Genomic DNA, 13,248 nt, shown 5'->3' on the forward strand with positions numbered 1-13,248 from the left:
CGTCATCCTCTAATATCTTTTTGCTCCTGTTTGGTTCTTTTCCTTCTGTTTCCCCTCCTGTATGGTATTTCAACCGACGAATTTTGATTATTTGTCAAAGTGGGCCCCTCACAAGAGCAGCAATGTATCATATTCTATCCTAAGGAATCTCGGTGAAACACCAAAATTAAGAAAAACATTTTTCTAATGTCGGTCGCCCCTCGGCAGGCAATGGCAAACCTCCGACTGTATTTCTGCCATGAAAAAGCTCCTCATAAAAATATCTGCCGTTCGGAGTCGGCTTGAAACTGTAGGTTCCTCCATTTGTGGAACCACATCAAGACGTACACCACAAATAGGAGGAGGTGCTCGACCAAATTTTGCGTGGTATTATCATCTGTTTTCCAACTAGGCACAAGTGCCATTTTTTATAATAACTCATATATCTATAAAGAATCATGGAATATTTCCATAAAAAAAAAAAAGATTTTCTCTTTATTTTATTTTCTTTTAGGAATTATAAGAAAGAAAAATAAACTAAATTAAATTTATATAATTTGAGTACGTTTATTTTGAATTATTAAGGGACTACAGTTAATATCCTTCTGCTAGCCATCTCCGAAGTAACTGGCACAAGATGAACGAATTTTAATGCAGAGGTGGCGAGTGTCCCGCCAATATGTGTATCAAAAGCATTGTGGGTTCATTGGACTAGGACTACTGGAATTATACCAAGTGATTAACGACTATTCAGTCCGGAACCAGTCCCTGATACAGGACGAGTATTTTGCTTCCACATAAGCTAGATTTGGAAATTATTCTGGGAACTATGCACGTCATCAAAGCGACGTCTTCAGGTTCGTGTCCTGAGATACCAGAGTCATTTTCACCAATTCCCTTTCATAAGTTATAATTTTTCATCAATATTCATCAATTATAACCAACCTTGGAGGTTGAAAGTATATCGGCAGATGACTTCTTTTGACTATTATACAGAAGATTAAATGCAATATTTTTTCCTTTAATTTAAGAGGGAATGTTTAGAGACCTTAGCGTCGAAACGAAATCAACCTTTTTTCAAACTTTAAATGGGTAAGAACCTCACCTTTCTTCATATGAAGGTTGAAGCTATGATATAATGTGCCCAGTGAGCCACTTTTAGTAAGCAGAACTGACGCTGTGGGATGAACCAAACGTAATGTTAAGGTGCCTTTTATTGTAAGTCAAGTGCTTGTTGAGACTGAAACAGTTAACAGAATAGGACAGACTTTAAACATCGGGTTCGTAATCTAGCCTTCCTTTTTTACACTTCTTTGTATATATAAAGGGTGGTTAAGTTTCCAGGGCCGGTGTTGATTTTGAATAAAATACAATTTTTTTAAGAAATTATTGTCATTTCTCTTTATTATGATATTATTGGTATTGCTCAATTACGTACGGAAGAAAATATCGGTCAAATGGCCGCCGCGGCCTCAGCGGCACACCTCCATCCGATGGTCCAAGTTTTCGTCGACGCTGAGGCATAATTGAGGTTCTACGCCGTTAATGTGCCGAATTATCTGATCCTTTAGCTCTTGAATTGTTGCTGGCTTATCGGCATGCACCTTTTCTTTCAAATAACCCCAAAGAAAGAAGTCCAACGGTGTCATTGACGTTTAGGTGTGGTTCACATTCAACATCGGCCCTTGAAATTTAACAACCTTTTACAAGTGATTTTCACTTATAGTAAAGTAAGAGGATAGAAATTGGGGAGGTGAAATCTCATTTCACCATGCTTGCCAGACCCTTAAGTTCACCTATGCTCTGAAGTATCATCTTCTTAGACTAACTTAGGTCAGGTAAGAATAGTTTATTCTATGGCGGCATATAGGCCCATTGCGAGAGAAAGAAACTTCACCAGGTCTATCCTCACTTATTATCAAGCCAAACTGATCTTTTGTCGAATTAATTAAGTTCTTTCAGTGACACTGTGCCTTTACTGGCCAGGACTACTAAGAAGTGGTTCTCTAGAACTTTTTTTTTCAAAAAAAGTGCTGAATAGACTATGTATCTCTTCCTCCGATATGCAGCTCCTACATCAGCTGTTATACGCAAAAAAAATTTGAGTGAATTTCTTGGAAACGACCGTAAAGTTTCTTCTTCTTCACAAGCCTTTCTCCAAAAGTCAAACTGAAACTGTAAATAAACTAATCATTACAATAATAAATTATCTTTTCCTTAGTTATGAGTGTTAAGTTTAGCATTAATTTTGACACACCCTGTTTGAAGTCCCCTAAAATGGTACAGCCAGCAAATTTTTGTGCTAAGCTGTTTGTCTAATTAGCTCTGAAATCAGCTTCTTGAATCAAGTTCGTTTTTTTTTACTTATCTCCGTACATTCTTCCTCACTTGGAACTGCCGGTCATGTTCGTCACTTCGGCTGCCATCATTAAATAAGTACAAGTAATGTTGTCACGCAGTACAACAATAAAGTCAATTGTTCTGAAAAGGAAGAAGTGAAATAAAAGGAAGGATTTGTGTACGTATAATCGCTCATTGCCAAAACGTACGTGCCTTATGTGTTATTATTAAAAATATATTCTACCCAGTTTTCATAATTTGTTTATTTTTGTACTTTTTCGTTTCGGTTTTCATTTACTTTTCATGAATTAAATGCCGTGCGTGTTGTCCGCTCAATTTGCCTTCGCAATTGTTTACATTCCTTTATGTCTCTATGTATGTGTGTGTATATATGTGATGTATCTGTCAATGGCAGTCTTAATTTCACATAATTCTCACTATTCCACGATTGTTTACGCCTTTTCATGCCCACTGGTATGTATTTTTTTAATTGAACGGCAAATGAAGTGCGAAATTACAAAAACATGATATTTTTCTTTGGCTCTACCTACCCACCATAATTCGACTGATTCAATTTCTTGTTGTGCGCTTTGTTCTTCGTATATTTAAGTTTCTTATATTTTTCATCTTTTTCGGTATTTTTATTACACTGACCAACAAGAGTTAAAATGAAATCGTCTGTTTTGCCGGTTCATCTCAGTTTCAGACTTTCGCTTGGCCAACTGCTTGTTTGCTTACAAATGTTACAAATCGTCTGTCATTGTCGGTTGTTCCGGCTGAGTGGTTCTTTGCGTCTTGGGCTCTTCGGTGTTCCGGTTATTTGTTGGCACAAAACGTTTTCACGCGCAGCGGGTGTACTAAACGACTTCTTAATTGAACTATTTCTGTACTGTGCCGTTGCTTTGTTCAGCAATTTTCGCCCCTCCTTTTAGATGCAATTCAGAACAACACACTTACATATGTATGTGTGTGGTCTTATGTGAAATAATGGTTTGAATTGTCAAGTTCCTGTAGTATTTTTTAATTATTAGTCATCGATGTTTTAGTTTTTTTTTGGCATGTTGTGCTCATGACATTTGCAAAAGAAGTAACATTCAGCACTTTGGCACATTGAAGCACTATTTTTTGTTTTAAGGAGAGTGAACGGTTAGCTATGGAGAGAATAAAAAGTGAGTTAATATAAGAGGGGGGTATAGAGTTACGAGCTCTTGAAGATATGAATATCTCTTGGAGTATCAACGCTCAACACATTAATTATAGCAGTAAATGGGCATCGACTTATACATATGTAGAACTTGCACTCACTTACTTTTGGCGAAAACCAAAAAGAACGATTTTATGTCAAGTGATGCAACTTTTTTGGACATTGTTGCTTTCTTTCTGAAAATTGCTTCATTTGAAGGCTTGAGTCAAGGCACATTGAACAGATAGTGGCAGTACAGCAGCTGCTTTGATTTTTTTATATTTCATTAATTTGTATTTTCCAATTTATTTGGTTTGTAAATTGTTAAATTTTGTTTAAATTACTCTAAACTGTCCATCTTTGTTTATAGATTTTGACATTCTAGTTACCAAGAAAGCGGCTTCCTTCTGTTGTTCGAATGGATACAAACGCTCCGAAGAAGAGGAAGATCTCTTCTGCGCTGGAAAGATCAGGTGGAGAAGGACTTGGTTCACTTGGTGTGTTCAACTGACGCCGGTTAGCACGAGAAAAAAACCACTGGCGCGCTTTGTTAAACTGAGAAAAAGTCAAGCGAGCGATTATCGCGCCGATCAAGAAGAAGAGAGAGAGTTACCATAACACAAACCCAAAATACTTTGCTCTTGCTGTTTTTGATCTACTCCTACTACATAATTTCCATGTTCAATTGGCTTGAAGTACAGTTAAGAAGTAAATTGAAAAAATTTTGAAAAAAATGAATAATTTTTTAATAATACTTTCCAAATTTTAACAATTTTGGCAGTTTTTTAAAGTGAAATATTTTCGGTTAGTTGCAGCACTAGTTTTTCTATTAATTTCTTAGGATAAAATATACCTTTTCAAAAACTTGGAAAACAATTCCTTATTGTTTAAAATTTTTTGGAAAATTTTTTTATTGTCATTTGTCATTATTGTCATGAAAAAACATTTTCCGTAACACGTTTAAAGTTGATTGAATTTCTTAATATAAAATTTACTTTTCAAAAAATTAAAAAAAAAAAAATATTTTGTTTGAAAACTTTTAAGAATTTTCTTTTTTGACATTTCCGGAAAACAGTTTTTTACACATTTGAAAATTATTTGAAGTTCTTAGTTTAAAATTTACTTTTGAAAAAATAAATTTTTGCTTAATTTTTTTTGGTAATTTTGGAAAAACGTCTGCTTTGCACACTTCAATTTTATTTTTATTTCTTAGTCTAAAATTTTCTATTTAAAAACGTAAAAAAAAATGTTTGTTAAAAGTCTATCAGAAAATTCTGTTTGCATCTTTGGAAAAACGTTTCCTTTACAGATTTAAATACTTTTTGTTTGAATTTCTTAGTTCAAAATTTACTTTTAAAAAATTAAGAAAATTTGTTGCTTAAATTTTTTCAGATTTTTTTTTTGTCTTTTTGAAAAAACGTTTCCTTTCGGCATTTAAAGTTTTTGGGAATTTCTTAGTTTGAAATTTCCTTTTTAAAAAATTAAAAAAAAATTTGTCTCCAAATTTCTGGAACTTTTTTGGCATTTTTGAAAAACAGATCTTTTACGCATTTAAATTTTTTTAATTGCTCAATTTCAAACTTATTATTAAAAAAATAATAAAAAACGATCTTAACGTCAAGCCTTACAAGATCCGAAAAAGCATGATCTCACACCAAAGCAGCAACAAGTCAGACTTGAGAGAGCGAAGGCGTTGCAGTCGAAAGCAGTCAATTTCCGAAAAAAAATTTCAAACTGCGTAATTCGTTGTCTCTCAAATCGATAGAGTTTCTTGACCGACCGTTCATACGAGAATTTGAGTAATCGATTGGCCATCAGGAGGCAACACTCGCAGCGTGTTGGGCCACTGTAACCGCAGATGGGCGCTCTCCAATCGTTTTCATCGAGCCTGGCGTTAAGGTAAATGCGAAATATTATCGGGAATACTTTCCCGAGGTTGCTTTGGAGGTTGCTTTGAAGCCGTGGGTAGAGAAACATTTCAGTGGCAGACCATGGACATTTCAAGAGGACTCGGCACCGTTTCGCAAAGCTCGAGTGAATCAAGAATGGTTAAAAAACAACGTTCCGAACTTCATAACGTCCACACAATGGCTCTCACATTCACCAGATGCGAATCCGATGGATTATTCGCTTTGGGCCATTTTGGAGAGCAAGGTCCGAACTAAGGCTGAAAGATCCGTTATCCGCGAGTGGGCAAAAATACCTGCAAGTCACATTCGGGCAGCTTGCGATTCGTTTCGTGACCGTCTCAAGGCCATAGTCAGGGCAAAAGATGGTCATATCGAGCAAAAGTAAATTTATTCTTAATTTTGTATTGTTTCACTTTGAATTGAGTAAAAGTAATCTTCCAAACTAAATTGGCCTTTAACTTGTAAGCAATTACACTTCGAGTGCCGGACCCCGTCGTCTGCTCTCCATCGATTGGTTGTCTTCTTTCTGTGCTGCGCTGCAATACTTTCTTCCGCAGCTCTGTAGCGCATCAGCGGACCAGTCTCACTTTGGCCCACACCAATTGGCCTGACGTTACTCTTTCTTTACTGTCGTCTTTATAGTCGCCCTTTCGGAAAGGAAGAGACCTCTAATGTGGCCTATTGTGCTTGCCCGCAAGCCTATAATTTGAGGCTGTTGATGAATGTGATTACCTTTTCAGGCATCAGCCTAAAATACTATTCCTAATATGCCGGAATTGTTGTATTGGATTTAGCTTGTGATTTTAGCAAAAAATGCTGAACAAAGTTCGCTCGCTCAGATACTTAGGTGAGGTAAAATAAAAATGTAAAAAATGTAACTTTAAAGAATATCTAATTTGAGTACTAAGTTAAGTGGTTCATAAAGGATGCAAGTGTAATAAGTACCCCTCCCTTTTAATGCACATGTAAATAAAAGCATACATACATGCAAGCGTCTATATGAAGAGTAGCGGCTTTCAAGCGCTTAACGCTTAATGCTAATGTCACTCCACCGGTGGCAAGATTAGCTGCAGTGCCGCTGATAAGACGTACGGGAAGGTGAATCCGAGGCATATGGTTACTAGCTATTCTTTGGCGCTTTATTGTTTCTATCCTACGTGGATGTAAACATTTTGCTACCGTCATATTAATATTGTGGCTATGGTGGTTGCAGTTTCAAGCGCGAACGAGCGCTGCGGTTGCCATATTTGCTGATTGCTTGCTGCTTGTTGCTTGCTGCCGCCTCAAGAATCAATTGAAAGGCGGGTGTTTTTTCAGGATAATCGCGCACATAGCCACTTGTCAATTTCAGCTAATCACGGGCCAACACTTTGCATAGCCATGTGTATGTGTATGTGTGTGTGTGACATCTACTTGTAGTGACGGCGATAGTCATTAGTAAGGGTGTTTATGTTGCATGCCACTATCACATACTTGTACAACTACTACAGGCTGCCGCTTGTATGTGCGTACACATTCCACCACACTTGCATGCATATCCTTGTCCACACACTTGTCTGTTTGATTATATGCACCTAGTTTCACTCATTAGATGACACATAAAAGCGGCAGCAAACACTTGCAACAATTTGCGGCATCAACTCAATGTCATTGTTGTGGTATTATTTTTCACACTTGCGAGCAAAGCCTGCTGCTGGTGTTTAAGTGTTTATGTATGGATGTTTGTATGTATGCACTGGCGCTGCCTGCTAATGTTTACTTGGAACCCACACTCCACCCACGCGTAGCCACTTTTTCGCATTTATCCTTGTACGTGCACAACTATGTAATGTTGCACATGGCTAATTGCTTGCTACACTCGAGAGTAGGTGATCTCGTTCAGGCTATTCTTGTTGCTATTGTTATTGTCTAGTGTTTGGCCAATATGCGGGTGTATGGCAAACATGGTCCACTTGCCACAAAGGTTATGCGTGGCCTTTCTGTTGCTCTTCTGGCGTCACCCTTGTTAGGTTGGCGCAAAAAATGCACAACAGCAATAACAACAACAATGTAGTACCACGACATGGTGGTCAATTACAAGTGTTTGCACTTACATTACTGCGGTAAGCCGCCAGGTGGAATATTTGTATATATGCATATATATGTGTGTGTGCATGTGTTTGTATGCCTGAAGTGGCGCCACCCACTCAATCAAGTACAGGCATACATATACATATATATATATATACTTATGTATAAAATCATATTCATGAAAATCGCTAGGTTGACAAATTGTTTCGGTAAATATTTGCGTGCTACTTAATAAGTGATTCAAGCTAATTATGTAACTGCTAGGCGATTAAGAGTCGCGTGCATGTGTGAGTAAGTCATAGTAGCTTGTACTCAGGCGCGTTGTATGTAGCCTAGTATTGTTAACGTATGCTTGTAGATATGTTTAAAAGAAAGTGTTCGAGTTGGAAGGAATGGCGCACGCCCATATACATACATACATGTGTACGAATTACAAATACATACACATCTATGCATATTTTTCCACGAACTTCATTGTATTGAGCAGTAAGCCCACCCTGAAATGCAAATGCTAGTGATGGTGACGTCGCGAGGTTAAAAAATTCGAGACTGTACTCTGTAGGGGAAAATGGCTTAACATCATATTTCATATTTATTTTTTTATATAAATAGTACATAGTAAGACTAAGGTCTTTTAATAGTACTTCAACAATATTATAAAAAACTGGACTGTTTTTAACATACAAGTTTCTTAATCTAAATTTTACACCAGTTCATTTACAAATCAATCCAATATATTTAACTTAACTATAATAATAAGAAGAAAAGAAGCAATAGGAAAAGAAAAGAAGGATTTAGAAAAGAAAAAAAAAAACAAAAGTAGTACGAGTAATTAGAGAATGTAAAGAGAAATTTAATGCGCTACTTTAATGCAATCAAACACTTTTAAAATAATTATAGACTTGTGCCCTGTAGTTAAATCTGTTAAGTCCAGCCTTCACAGTGTCGGGTAATGAGTTCCACACTTTAACAGCGTTAATGAAAAATAATCTAGATGATGGTAGGTAATTAAATTTTGGAACAATGAATTTGTTGTGTCTGCGAGACCTTACTGGTATCAACTTCTCTGTCAGATAGGGAGGAGACCTGAATAATATAAGTTTGCACAAAAATATGCAATTCCTAGCAGATAAATAACTATTAAGGCAACAGCCTAGTAACCTTGATCTGAAGGCAGAGATATGGTCATATCTGCCAATCCCATATACATACCGCGTGGCGTTATTAAATGCCACATTTAGTTTATGGCAAGATGTGGAGTCGAGTTTGCTGAATACCACCTCAGAGTAGGTAATGAGAGGCATAATTAGCTGGAGAACTAATTTGCGCCTCGTTTTGTCTGGCGTGAATGTTGCAGAGACTCTCAGTTTTCGCAATGTAGCGTAAATATTCCCCACAACCCTATTTCTATGGTCAGCACAGGTAAGTTTTGTGTTAAGAATAAACCCCAAATTTTTTACCTTATCCATAAAGGTAAGGAATTTGTACCTATCCACAATTTAGGGATATTGTCATCTCAGTAAAAAAAAATTATGAAAAATTAAAGACATTTTGTAATCACTTGAAACTTGCACTCACTGGGCTATAAAACTGCATACCCGAAAAAAGTCTAAGAATTCGGGTTAAAAATATGGAAATCTTGATGAAATTTAGAAAAATCTTTTAAAATTTTCATAAAAAGTTTGACTTTTTGCGTTATACGGTTCCTAAAAATTATATTTATTCATTGTTAATAGGACTATGAATAAGTTCGTGCGGTTTTTTTTTCGAAATTTCAAACTTTATTGACGTAAAATGGTTACAAATTTAATATTCAAAATATTGGCCATCGCTTACTACTACTTTTTCCCATCTTTCTGGCAATTCACGGATTCCCTTTCTGAAAAATTCGGTCGGTTTTGCCGCAATCCACGAATCGATCCATTTTTTGACTTCATCGTAATTACGGAAGTGCTGGTCAGCCAGGCCATGTTGCATCGATCGGAAGAGATAGTAATCGGATGGCGCAAGGTCTGGACTATACGGCGGGTGGGGTAGGACATCCCATTTGAGCGTTTCTAAGTATGTTTTGACCACTTGTGCAACATGTGGCCGAGCATTGTCATGTTGCAAAATAACTTTGTCGTGTCTATCGGCGTATTGCGGCCGTTTTTCTCGCAGTGCTCGGCTCAAACGCATCAATTGTCGTCGGTAGACATCCCCCGTAATCGTTTCATTCGGTTTCAGTAGCTCATAATACACAACACCCAGCTGGTCCCACCAGATACACAGCATAACCTTCAGGCCATGAATATTCTGCGCCGACGTCGATGTTGAAGCATGGCCAGGGTATCCATACGTTGCCCGACGTTTTGGATTGTCGTAATGGACCCACTTTTCATCGCCAGTCACAATTCGATGCAAAAAACCCTTTCTTTTGTGCCGTTGAAGCAGTTGTTCGCATGCCATAAAACGGCGTTCAACGTCTCTTGGCTTCAATTCATACGGCACCCAATGGCCTACCTTTCGGATCATTCCCATGGCTTTTAAACGTTTGGAAATGGTTGATTGATCAACTCCCAAAGTTTTTACAACCTCTTCTTGCGTTTGAGCCGGATCTTGATCGAGCAATTCCTCCAATTCGGTATCCATGAACTTTGGCGGCGCACCCTCGCGTTCTTCGTCTTCCAAGCCAAAATCACCACTTTTAAAGCGTGCAAACCACTTCTGGCACGTTCGCTCAGATAGAGCATGCTCACCATAAACTTCCACCAAGATACGATGACTTTCGGCTGCTTTTTTCTTCATATTAAAATAATGAAGAAGAATTCCCCGCAAAAACACATTATTTGGCACGAAATTCGACATTTTCAAGTGTGGTAAAAATATTGTTGTTTACGCTTCAAATAAAAAACTTATACTGACGTTTGTGCCTTACGACAGTAGCTCTCCAATGAATGTTTGGAAATGTGGATCGATGGAATAATAATCAAGTTACGCCATCTGTTGTAAAACCGAAACGAACTTATTCATAGTCCTATTATAATTTTATTCAAAAAGCTGTAAAATTTCGAGTGCATTTGAGTTACAAGATTATATAATATACATATATATAATTGGTGCGTACACCCTTTTTGGGTGTTTGGCCGTTTTTTTTGTTTTTCTAAATTTTGGTGTTTCACCGAGATTAGAACCAACGTTCTCTGTGAGTTACAATATTAGGTTAAGATAAATGGCTGCCCTTACGAGGGGCTTACTTGGACAAATATTTAAAACTCGTCCGTTGGGATACCTTTCAGGAGGTGGGGAGGAAGGAGATGTAAATGAACAAGGAAGGTGGAAAAAAGGAACCAGGCGTTTCGGATTAGAGGATGGCGACCAACTGTGAGCGTTCTTATTAGCCGCTTCGTCGGGCAAAGACTTAGACATCTGGGCTCTCATTTTTCAAAGCTACTGATGAATTTCAATATCCGCAGGTGTAGCGTAAAAATGAGAGCTCAGATGTCTAAATCTTTGCCCGACGAGAGCAAGGACAGTTCAAAAGAAAGTGCTGAGATGATTCCATTTCATCTTCATGATAACTTCTGCGAAAAGAACTTGACGCAATTCCAAGTCTCGACGCATGGACACCTAACGGACAATGTCCGGTAGGGATACCTACTAAATTCGAAAGCGGCGGCTTAGTTAGCCTTTGAATTTCCCTTGAACGCCCCCAATTTCGCAACTTTGCACAGATGTGCACTAGGTCCATATTTCGAGCAGCAGACCACGAATTCTCAAAGGAACCCCAATCCTTTCATTTTGCGACGAAGCCGTCTCCAGGGCCCCTGTCTAGCCGACTCATCATCACAACACGGAAACCCAACCGAGCTCTCAGATGCAATCGAGAGCGAAGTCGCGAATTCCCCGGCTAACGAAGTCACGAATACCCCGACAACGAGTCCGAGACCCTAATTGCCCGAATTGTCCAAATTTGAGCTTGATGGAGTAGAATATTCTCCACCAACTCTTCTGTCCAACTTCGAGCCCTCCGTAAACTTGTTTGCCATGTCCTGGCTTCAAATATTGAACACCGCCTACTCCTTCCTTGAGGGAATATGAATGGAAAAAGTTTCGCTTGGACCTGGCGAGTGTATGCACTGATTCATGGAGATGAACCCAAGGTTTTTAAGAATACTAGAGTGCCCGTAGCTTGAGTCTAGCTTATGGGGTGAAAACCTCAATCAGTTTTTCCTACAATGCCCACGGGTGTCACATTTAGCATAGCGTTGAGTGCTAGAGTAGGAGTGGTCCGCAGCTACCGACTGATTCCAATAACTTCTGGTACCACTTTTGGCCTTTAGAATCTTTCAAGCTTCTTAACTGATATCATCCATTCGAGCATGTTCCACCAGACAAGGACTCCCTAAAACAAAATTGGCTTCATAATTGTGTTATAAAACCAAAACGTGCCCGCTATTGAGGAGAGAAAGACTCTAGGCATTTTATAGTTTTTCGTAAATAAGGCGACCTCCGATTTGATAGAATTTATAGAGAGGCCGAAATTTGCGAAATTTCACAACGAGATCCTGATAACGCTGCAGCAGTTCCGTCAGAGTATCTGAAAACTTTCCTCTGACAATAAGTGCCAAGTGCTCCTCTCCAAAATTTTGCAGCAATAAATTTTAATAAAATCAAAAATAATTTCGGGATAGTCAAAAAATCCCGGGACTGCTAAAGAGGATCCCGAAAATTTCGAAATCTCGCGACTGCTAAATAAGATATCGGGATCATCAAAATATCGAAAGGTGCATCTCTAATGAATACCAAAATGCCTATATACGAGTTAGTATACTATTTTATTGTTGTTGTATGCCACTTTTTGGCACTTAATGCCTCACTTCTTGCTACAAGCAACTACTACCGTAACAACCGCAAATCTGGGTGATTTTTAGTAGGTCAACCGCATAGCAAACACTCACTTGAAACACCCGCATTTGTGTTCGAGAAAACCAACATTTTCATTTATTTTCAATCACTTTTATACCCCTGGCTGTGGCCTGCGACGAAATTCATAAATTAGTTTGACAGTGTGAAGTTGTCAACTAAATCATTTGCCCTCGATATGAGAACTTCAAATTTAAATAAAAATGGTGGTACAATTATAGATAAATATAAAAGAATTGTATTTTTAAAAATTAAAGAAAGAGAGATATGGATTTTGGGAGATTTTCATTTCCTTCCTAAGCCTATGCTAATTCATTTTATGAGGGGCTGCTGAAAAATGCTGAGTCTAAGATATTTGCAAAAGCCTTCGTTCTAACTAGTATTCAAACAATGGAAAGTTTTTTTATGCTTTAGGTAATTGAACCATTTACTCGTACATAAACATATTATATCTAAGACGCCACTTGATAAACAGCTGAGACTTCCAACCTCAGTGGGGATTTTGCTCTCAGTAAAAAGAATAAGAAAAACATTTATAGAAAACGCACATTTTAAAAAATTTTTTTGGCGATATAGACTCAATTTATTGAGTAAATGTTCATACAATAATGCATAACTGGGATAATAGTTTCTCAGATTTTCATAGCAAAATATTGAAAATTTAGCGAGTGACAATTAATCTGCGAAAGTGTCCTGAAAAAAGTGTTTCGCGGTGTAAATCATAATTCGCAATCTACTGAACAAAAAAAAATTAAACCCATTACTTAACGCAGATGTTTCTTAAGATATCCCTGGGAATATTTTTCTTCGATTTTTAAATTTTTCATTGCACTTGGAGGCCAAAAATCCAGTTTTCGGTGA

This window comes from Anastrepha ludens, chromosome 2, assembly GCF_028408465.1.
Source record: "Anastrepha ludens isolate Willacy chromosome 2, idAnaLude1.1, whole genome shotgun sequence".
NCBI classification, from domain to species: Eukaryota; Metazoa; Arthropoda; class Insecta; order Diptera; family Tephritidae; genus Anastrepha; species Anastrepha ludens.